Source organism: Arachis ipaensis, chromosome B7 (assembly GCF_059453495.1).
Source record: "Arachis ipaensis isolate K30076 ecotype BB chromosome B7, ASM5945349v1, whole genome shotgun sequence".
Lineage (NCBI taxonomy): Eukaryota > Viridiplantae > Streptophyta > Magnoliopsida > Fabales > Fabaceae > Arachis > Arachis ipaensis.
In genome coordinates, this window is record NC_142442.1 from 74,532,748 (window position 1) to 74,542,292 (window position 9,545).

The window sequence follows — 9,545 nt, forward strand, 5'->3', positions numbered from 1 at the left end:
GCTGTGGACATTCATCAGTATAGTGGCTATAATCAGTACAGATTTTGCAAACTCTCTGTGGGACTAACTGTTGGTTTTGCTGTGGTGGAGAAGGTTGAGCTTGCTGAACGTGTTGTTGGTTCAATTGCATCTGCTTCAGCAAGTTGGTCATTTCACAGATACTCTGAGTTAAAGCAGCAGTCTCTCTGCTAGAGGATACTTCTGCAACAGATTTTGCACGGCCTTGTTTCTTCCTGTGATTCTTAGTAGATTCAGCTAAGTTGCTGATCAATTGCCATGCCTCATCAGTGGTCTTATACTTTTTCATAGACCCATTGCTAGCACTTTCCAATGTGGTCTTATCTTGGGGCCTCATGTCCTGTGTGACGTAGCCGAGTAACACTATCTTGTCAATCATATGGTGGGGGCAAGCTTCCAGAAGATTATTGAAGCGCTCCCAGTACTCATAGAGAGTTTCAGAATCATCCTGAACAATCATGGAAATATCTTTCCTAAGTTTATCAGTAACTTCAGTTGGAAAGAACTTTTCCAAAAATTTTCTTCTGAGTGTATCCCAGTTGGATACAGTTGCTGCGGGTTGAATGTAGTACCACTATCTTGCCTTTCCCTCAAGAGAAAATGGGAAGGATTTCAGCAAAATTGAAGTTTTATCTGCACCATCACGCCTGACAGTAGAACAGACTGCTTGAAAATCTCTCAGGTGCTTGATAGGCTCTTGAGCAGGTAAGCCATGAAACTTGGGCATCAAATTGAGCAGTGCGGTCTTTATTTCAAAGTCTATAGCCACCGCTGGATGATGTGCTTGAAATGGTTGCATTGAAAAATCAGGGGCTCCAGCCTCCTGGATAGTAACTCTCCTAGGTGCTGCCATGTCACCTATACGTAAATCAACCAAATCAGAAGAACGGGGACTGGTTTCTTCCTCAAATGACGTTTCAGATCCGCCCTCAGAGAGGACTAACCAACGCCGAGCTTGCCTTATTTGTAAAATAGTTCTTTCAATCTCAGGATCGAATACTGGCAAGCTTGGATCAGGAAGTGAACGCGTCATCTAGCGAAAAAAACAAGCAGCTCATAGTAGCAAAACAAAATAAAATGCAAATAAATAAATTCCAATTAATAACTTTGGCACTCTATTGCAACTCCCCAGCAACGGTGCCAAAAATTGACGTGGCGGAAATTGGCGAGTTAAGAATTGTTATAAGATATGCGTTGCAAGTATAGTTCTCAACCAACCAGAAATCTGTTTATCAATTTAAAAGGATGTCACAGAAATTAAAGTTAAAATACTGGGAGTATGAATCCCAGGTCGTCTCCCAACGAGTTACAGGAAAGTATGCTATTTTATTAATCAGATGGTTTTCAAAAAAGATTTGAGTTCAATGACAGGAAATTAAATCAGAGAATTAATGTAATTTAAATAAAAGCCTTGACTGGGAGTAGATTAGTTGGAAGCCCTATTCTTGTTGCAGTACTTTCAAGATTAATTGATAATTGGGGTTGTTCTGTTTAGTTATCCCTTACTAGGTAAGGGAAAGTCAAACAAGTTGGAATGCTGTGTCTATTCACAAGTCCCAATCCGCTTACTTGGAAGGACTGGCGTTAGTGACTAGAGAGCAAACCAATAATAAACCCAATTACAATTTCTCCCTTGAGCACTCCAACTCAAGGGTTCCTTTCAATCAACTCCCCATCAAGTTAGGGAACTACTCGCTCATTGTGAATGTGGAATTCATAACATAGGAAAGGGAATTAAAGGAAGACATGATAAATAAAACTCAAAGGAATTAATTAAAAATAAAAATAACTCTTGTATTGATAAATTCTAAAATAATCCAATAGTAAGATTGAAATAAATTAAAGGACATGGAAGAGTAAAGCCAAGTAAGGAAAACGAACTAGAATAACGAAGTCTTGATGAGGTAACAACTCTTCTCAATATCCCAATGCAAAAAGCAATTAAAAATCCTAAGAACTATGAATGTGTAGAGAGAAAACCTAGAGCAGAGGAAAACTAGATCTGAAAAACTAAAACTATCTGGAATGAATGATGTTGTTGGTTTCTGCATGTTCTCTGGCTCTAGTCTGCTTTTCTGGACCGAAAACTGGGGCAGAATAGGGCCCGAAATTGTCCCCAGCGATTCTGCAGATTATGCAGATCGCGCACGTCACGCGATCGCGTCATTCATGCGGACGCGTCATTCGGCGTTTTGCTTCTCCACGCGGACGCGTCGTCCACGCCTCCGCGTCACTTATGCTATTCCAATCCGAGCGGTCGCGTGAGCTATGCTGCCGCGTCACTGCGATTTCCTCTCTTTCGCGCGGTCGCGTGAGCCATGCGGCCGCGTCACTTCTCGCTGGTCATCTCCTTAATTTCTTGTGTTCCTTCCATTTTTGCAAGCTTCCTTTCCAATCTCCAACTTATTCGTGCCCTATAAAGCCTAAAACACTTAACACACAGATCACGGCATCGAATGGAATAAAGGAGAATTAAAATACATAATTAAAAGTCTCTAGGAAGCAAGTTTTTAATCGTTTAATAATTTTAAGAAAGAAATATAAATGCATGGTGATTATATGAATAAGTGGGTAAAGATCATGATAAAACCACACAATTAAACACATTATAAACCATAAAATAGCGGTTTATCCCTAGCCAACACCAAACTAGGGGACAATAACAGAAGCCTTATCCAGGCTACATTATAAGACCACAACAAGTCGATCTCGAAGGCGGTATAAGGGATGGTAATATTCAATTGACTGAAAAAGTAGTCATAAGCATAGAAAAATGGTCGTTCCCCCGTAGTCAAGGAAGGAAAACAAACCCTCTCCTCAGGGTCCGGTGACACCAACTCATAATTCTTCTCCTCATCCCTATCCCTACAAATTCTACAGAACCTCCTAAGTCGCAGTCAGCCACAGTAAAACTATAGAATTCATCCAATCAGACATGCCGTCCGGGATCTTAGTAGACATCTCAGTAATGTTTTTTCGAGAAGACATAGGTCAACTATGGGGTTACTACCAAACAACTCGGGCAAATAAGGAAAAAACTCGGACAATAACAAGCAAAACATCAGGTGTCAGATACAACAGTAAAAGGGAAACCCAGGACTCACACGAAAGTCCAGGGGCACCCTTTGGAGGCAACAACAGAGCAAAAACCCAAATACAAAGTCAAAGGTTTACATCAAAAGCATTGCCCCACCAGAGGAGCTCATCAGTGTAACATCACCTTGGCCGTTCGCAAAGTGGGGACTCGACCTCCTCGAACTATTTCCCCAAGGATCGGGACAAGTCAAGTTCCTCATTGTAGGGGGTGGATTACTTCACAAAATGGATTGAGGCAGAGCCCCTAGCTAATGCCACTGCTCAAAGAAGTCGAAAATTCTTGTACAGAAACATTGTTACAAGGTTTGGGGTTCCTTACTCCATCACCACAGATGATGGCACTCAATTCACAGACACAGGTTTCAAGAAGTTTGTGGCTGACTTGAAAATAAAGCACCAATTCACATCCGTAGAGCACCCACAAGCCAATGGACAAGCAGAAGCTGCCAAAAAAATCATACTAGCTGGGTTAAAATGGAGACTACAGGACGCAAAGGGAGCTTGGGCTAAAGAGCTCCCACAAGTCCTATGGCCATATCGGATAACTCCACACTTCACCACAGGGGAATCACCCTTCCGATTGGCTTATGGAATGGAGGCAATGATCCCTGTAGAGATCAAAGAAGGATCCCCAGAATGATCCTCTACAATGAAGAGGTCAACTCCCAAATCCAAAGGGAAGAACTCGACCTACTTCCAAAAGTCCGAGAAAGAGCTCGGATTAGGGAAGAAGCGTTAAAGCATCAAATGGCCTCAAGATAAAATCAGAAGGTAATCCAGCGAAGTTTTGCAACAACGATCTCATCCTAATCCGAAATGACATCGGAACAGGTCAGTCAGGAGAAGGGAAGCTAGCAGCCAACTGGAAAGAACCATACCAAGTGTTCAGAAGTACTGGGGAAAGGTCACCACAAAGTGTCCGACCTCGAGGGGCGAGAGCTACCAAGGTCATGGCATGCCTGCAATCTAAGAAGGGCACCGGGCCGAGATCTAAAAGATTGCCCTACCTAGAAAGGTAAGCACTAAACATGTACACACTCTTATTCATATCTTCATTTTATTGCTTAAAAGTTTGAAGATTCCCTAAAAAGTTTCCTACCAAGATGCATTAATCTGAGCGCAAAAATTCACTGCCTGATTACGACAAGATCGGCGGGGTGAAAACTAAATTCACCGCCCGATCACGATAAAAGTCGGCAAATATGAAAGCAGAATTTATCGCCCGATTTCGACAAGGTCGGAAAAGAGTGAAAGCAGAATTCATCACCCGATTTTGACAAAGTCGGCTAAGATGAAAGTGATAAAAACAGATTAATGCAAGAAGTTATAAAAAAGTGATCCATGAATAGAGACCTGACGAGGTCTGAAATAGAAAATGGATTGCTAGAAATAACTTAGAATGGACCGACTTAAAAGAAGTCGGACCAGATCAAAGCGACAAAAAGTTATAAAAAGTAACCCACTACCTATGTGCCTGCAACTATGCGAAATGCTATCTATCTATATCTATACTATGGTTCCCTATTGGGTTTAGCAAAAATAAACAATAGAATTCCAGTTAATCCAAAATAAAACCTTAGGGCTAAGGTAAGAAAATATAGCAATATGATCAATGTCTAAAGATTTAATTTGAAGTTTTCAAAAATTAATTTCAACAACTTGCAAGAAAACACGAAGTAAGAGAAGGAATCATAAAATTGAGTGATCGGACCCCTTACCGGATGTGTATACACTCTAGTCGCTCGATGTTTAGGGCTTAATCACTCAATTCTCCTTTAGTCATATATTTTAGGATTTTCTAGTCATCTAACAATCAACAAATACTTGATGCATGAATGCAAATATCATGAGGTCTTTGGAGGGTTGTAATGGGTTAGGGTAAGGGTAGGATTAATATGGTTAAGTGGACTAGTAAATTGGATCTTTGATTATCTCAAGTATCCTACCTAATCCTATATTAACCTATTTACACCAAAGAAAAATGACCTAACTTCCCATTCATTTCTTTTCTCATATTCACTCATGCATCTTCTTTCCAATTCACACACATATGCATTCTTTATTTACATTTTTATTTTCATTTCTTTTCTTTTCTTTTCTTTTTCTCTTTTCTCATCTCTTTTTTTTTCAAAAGTATATACACCAAAATTTCTCTTTTCTTTTATCACCAAAAAGGGATGCATATGTTTTGAGTAATAGATGCATGAGTGTTTATCCATTTTTCCAAAATTTCTCAAAGAACACCTAAAGTAACTTTCTTGCCTTTTTCCTTTCTCCTTTGATTGTGATTAGTATGAGGACATGCTATTGTTTAAGTGTGGAAAAATTGATGAATCCATATTTGACGATAAATTTTGGATTGATTTGAGTGGATTTCATTATATAAACCCACATTTATTCACCTAAATAGCATGCTTTTGTGTTTTCTCCCTAAATTATGTCTAAATGTGAAAACATGCTATTTTGTGCTTAATTTAATCAATTTTATTCCACTTTCATCCCATTCGATGCCTTGATGCTTTTGATGAGTGATTTCAGGTGTAATAGGTAGGAATGGCTTGATAAGAGTGGAAGAAAAGCATGGAATTGGGAGAAAACATGAAGAAATCAAAGGAGAAAAGCATTTCATAGTGTGCCTACGCACACTTTTTGTGCGTACGCACAGGATGAAAATCAACAAGTGTGCGTACGCACAACATTCTGTGTGTACGCACAAGAGGAAAATTCAGCATGTTTGCGTACGCACAAGTCCCTACGTGTGCCTTCATTAAAAAGTCATGTGGCTCGCGATTTGGGGGCTTTTTGCCCCATTTCTGAATGCTTTGAAGCTTATAAGGAGGGGCAAGCAACCACACATGATACCATATCATACAATACTCCATACATTATATTACACTTAGGATAGTTTTTAGGTAGTTTAGGATAGTTTAGCTTAGGTTTTCTCTCAATTTTCCTTAGGTTGTAATTAGGGTTCATCTACAAGTTTTCAATTTCCAATTTTGATCTTGGTCTTTAACTTATTTCCATTGTAAGTATTTTTTTAAGTTTTCCTTTTATTATACTACTTGTTCTACACTTTCTTATATTTTAATGCACTTTGTCAATATATACATAGTTTTGTAATTTTGGATTTTTGGTTGTTGAATTTGATGATTGTTGGTTATTTTATATTTGTTTGAGTATTATTGTTGATTTTGATCTTTTGGGGTTCATAGTTTTCATCATTTTTTCAATTTTGCCATGTTTTATGATTATGCCCACCATGTGTTTGATAAAATGCCAATTTTGATTATGTGGTAGATTTTCATTCCTTGACTTGGAGAAATGAGTATATGGAATACTAGAGTTATAATGTCTGACATTTAATGATAATTCTTGGGTTGTTAGCTATTATTGTCTCCACTAACACTAGCTTCTTACTAAGGTAATGAGTAAGTTAGCTAGGATTTGTGGATTAATAATAATTATGCTCACTTGACTTACTCTTCGATGTTAAGGGTTGACTAGGTGAGATTAATCCATCATAATTATCATAGTTGTGGTTATGGCAAGGAAGGAATTCCATAACTCATCCCAAGTCAAGGTTCCATTTATGTTTTGAACCAAATTTTCATCTCTTTAAAGCTTTACTTGTCCATATTACATACATGGTTCTTTTATTTCTATATTAGTTTATTAATTGCAATTTTGATCGTTCTTTTATTCCTTTAATCATTTGCTTCATCATTGGAAACAACCCCTTGATTTTCACAACCAATTTTATGCACTTGGTGTCACTAGTTCCTAGGGAGAACGACCCGAGGTTTAACTACTCTCGGTTATTTTAAATTGAAATTAAACTTTGATGTTTGGGATTTAATTGCCGGTTTGGACTATGCTACCAATGAAGTGATTCTTGTTTTGAGAAATTCTGAACCGGCGCAAATCTCACACATCAGGGATGCACAAGGCAAGCCCTACCAACTGGGTAGGCTTGACCTCAAGCCCATGCTCGAGGATGGTCAGAGTTTATCCAACACTCCATCATCCTCACAAGTAACTGATCTGAGGTTACCATTGACCGAGCAATAATGATTCATTGCATTATGCTTGGGACTGAGGTAGAAGTACATGAGATGATACCTCAGGAATTGTACAAGGAAGCTAAAAAGACCTCCACCCAAGCGAGGTTAGCATTCCCATACCTCATACATTGCCTATGCAGTTCGGCTAGAATTGGCATAGCTGGAGATACCCTTATAGAGATGGACAAGCCCATCACAAAGAGGAAGATGGAGCATGTGAGAGAGCGTACACATGACCCATAGCAAGAACCTGTGCAACTGCCTCCACCAGAAATCCCTGAGATACCTCAAGGGATGTATTTTTCTCTCTAAGACTATTGGGATCAACTGAATACCTCAATAGGGGAGCTGAGCTCAAGCGTGGATCAGCTGAGAGTGGAGCATAAGGAGCACACCACTATCCTCCATGAGATGAGAGAAGATTAGAGAAGGTTGATGGAGGAACAACTGAGACAGGGGCGGGATATAGAGGAGTTCAAATGCTCTATTGGATTCTCCAGGGGAAGCAACAGCCATTACTGAGGTTGTTGAGTCCCGTTATCTCTCTATTTGCTTTATTTTTGTTTTCATTGTACTTTAATTTATTTTCTGTTTTCTCTTCTAAGTTCAAGATCACGTTTAGCATTTCATTCTTTTCTAGTTTTATTTTCTTGTTTTAATTTGGTTATAAGATATCCTGTCTATCCCTCACCATGTTTAAAAGAAAAATTTTATTTGAAAAAAGAAAAAAGTGAGATACATAAGTTTCAAGTTTATCATGAGTATTCCAATTATTTAAAGTACGGTGGCCTTGTATTTATCTTCTGAATGTATGAATTAACAGTGCATAATTGATATTGGAGTTGAGTATGTTGGCTTTTGAAGAATAGTGAATTTAGTATTATTGACTCTCTGAAAAAAAATTATTGATTCTTGAAGTAAGAAAAAGCAGCAAAAAAAAGGAAAAAAGAAAAAAAGAAAAAGAAAAAGAAAAGCTCAAAAAGAAAATTCAAAAGAGCAAAGATCCAAGACTTTGAGCATCAATGCTTAGGAGGGTCAAAAATTGGCCTAAAAGGCTCAAATGAGTTGCTAACCCGAACTATATGCTTGTGGTGTGAAGGTGTCAAGTAAAAAGCTTGAGACTGAGCAGTTAAAGTCATGATCCAAGGCTAAAGAGTAAGCTTAAGAACTCTGGGCACCACTGTCTAGGAATTTAAGCAAAGTTAAATTCGAATCCAAAGGGTTCCCCCAGTTAAGTGCCTGTGGCGTTTATGTATCCGGCGGTAATATGGGAGAACAAAATGCTTAGAGTCACGGCTAAGCTCGAAAGCTGCAAAGCACCAAAAGAAGTTGTGTTCAAGAATCAAGAAAAGTTAAAAGAAGAGAATCAATAATATCTTCTGGATTCTAGTTCCAAGGGATGCCAATACTTCTGAGCTTCAAAGGAAAGTGAGATGACAAAACTATTCAAAAGTGAATAGCTAATAGCCCCATTCAATATTTGGAACTGAGCTTCATTAATAACTCTGAGACTTATTATATCTTTCTCTTCTCTTTAGTCCCGCTTTGTTTTTGGTTGCTTGAGGACAAGCAACAATTTAAGTTTGGTGTTTTGATGAGCGGATATTTTATACCCTTTTTAGAATCATTTTCTTAGTGTTTTCAGTTACATTTTATCAAGTTTTAGTATGTTTTAGTGCCAAATTCACATTTTGGATGCTACTTTGAGTTTTTGTGGTTATTCTATGAATTTAGGTGATTTTTGGGTGAAAATGGAAAGTTTTGGCAAAGTCTGATTCAGAGGCAAAGAAAGGATAGCAGATGCTATCAAATCCTTACCTCCGTGCATTCCAACAAGCATTTTTTGAGCTTCAGAGGTCCAATTGACGTGTTCTTAACGGTGTTGGAAAGCTAACTTCCAGAGCTTTCTAGCAATAAATAATGGTCTATACTATTTTTTGGAAATAACTACCCAAAATGGCCGTTGAACGCCCAACTTACCCTCTTTCTGGCGTTCAACGCCCCAAAAGGACCAAAACTTAGCCAGCGTTGAACGCCCAACTTAGCCAGTGTTGAACGCCCAAAACTGGCATTCAATGCCACTGAGGGAGCATCAAGGCTGCATGGACACCCCTAGTAGGCCTTCAACACCCACTCATCCAAGTTAGATGCCAAGCTCAGCCCAAACACTCACCAAGTGGGCCCAGAAGTGGATTTTTGCACCTTTTGCTTAGTTTATCTCATTTTTGTAATTTTTAATTATTAGATTAGTATATATAGGCGAAGATCACCCATGTTTTAGGATCTTCAGCCTCTCAGAACTTATCACGCATTATTTCTGTAAAATATGAGCGGCTAAACCTCCTAGGTTGAGGATAGGAGATTTGC

At 38.7% G+C, this 9,545-nt stretch overlaps 1 non-coding gene across 1 annotated transcript; it reads left to right on the plus strand.

Moving 5' to 3' along the window:
- The first annotated feature begins 391 nt into the window (after nucleotides 1-391).
- LOC148553009 (small nucleolar RNA R71) lies at nucleotides 392-499 on the plus strand. The gene has a single exon (XR_015892656.1). It is a non-coding gene; the product is annotated as a small nucleolar RNA R71 (small nucleolar RNA).
- Nucleotides 500-9,545: the final 9,046 nt, after the last annotated feature.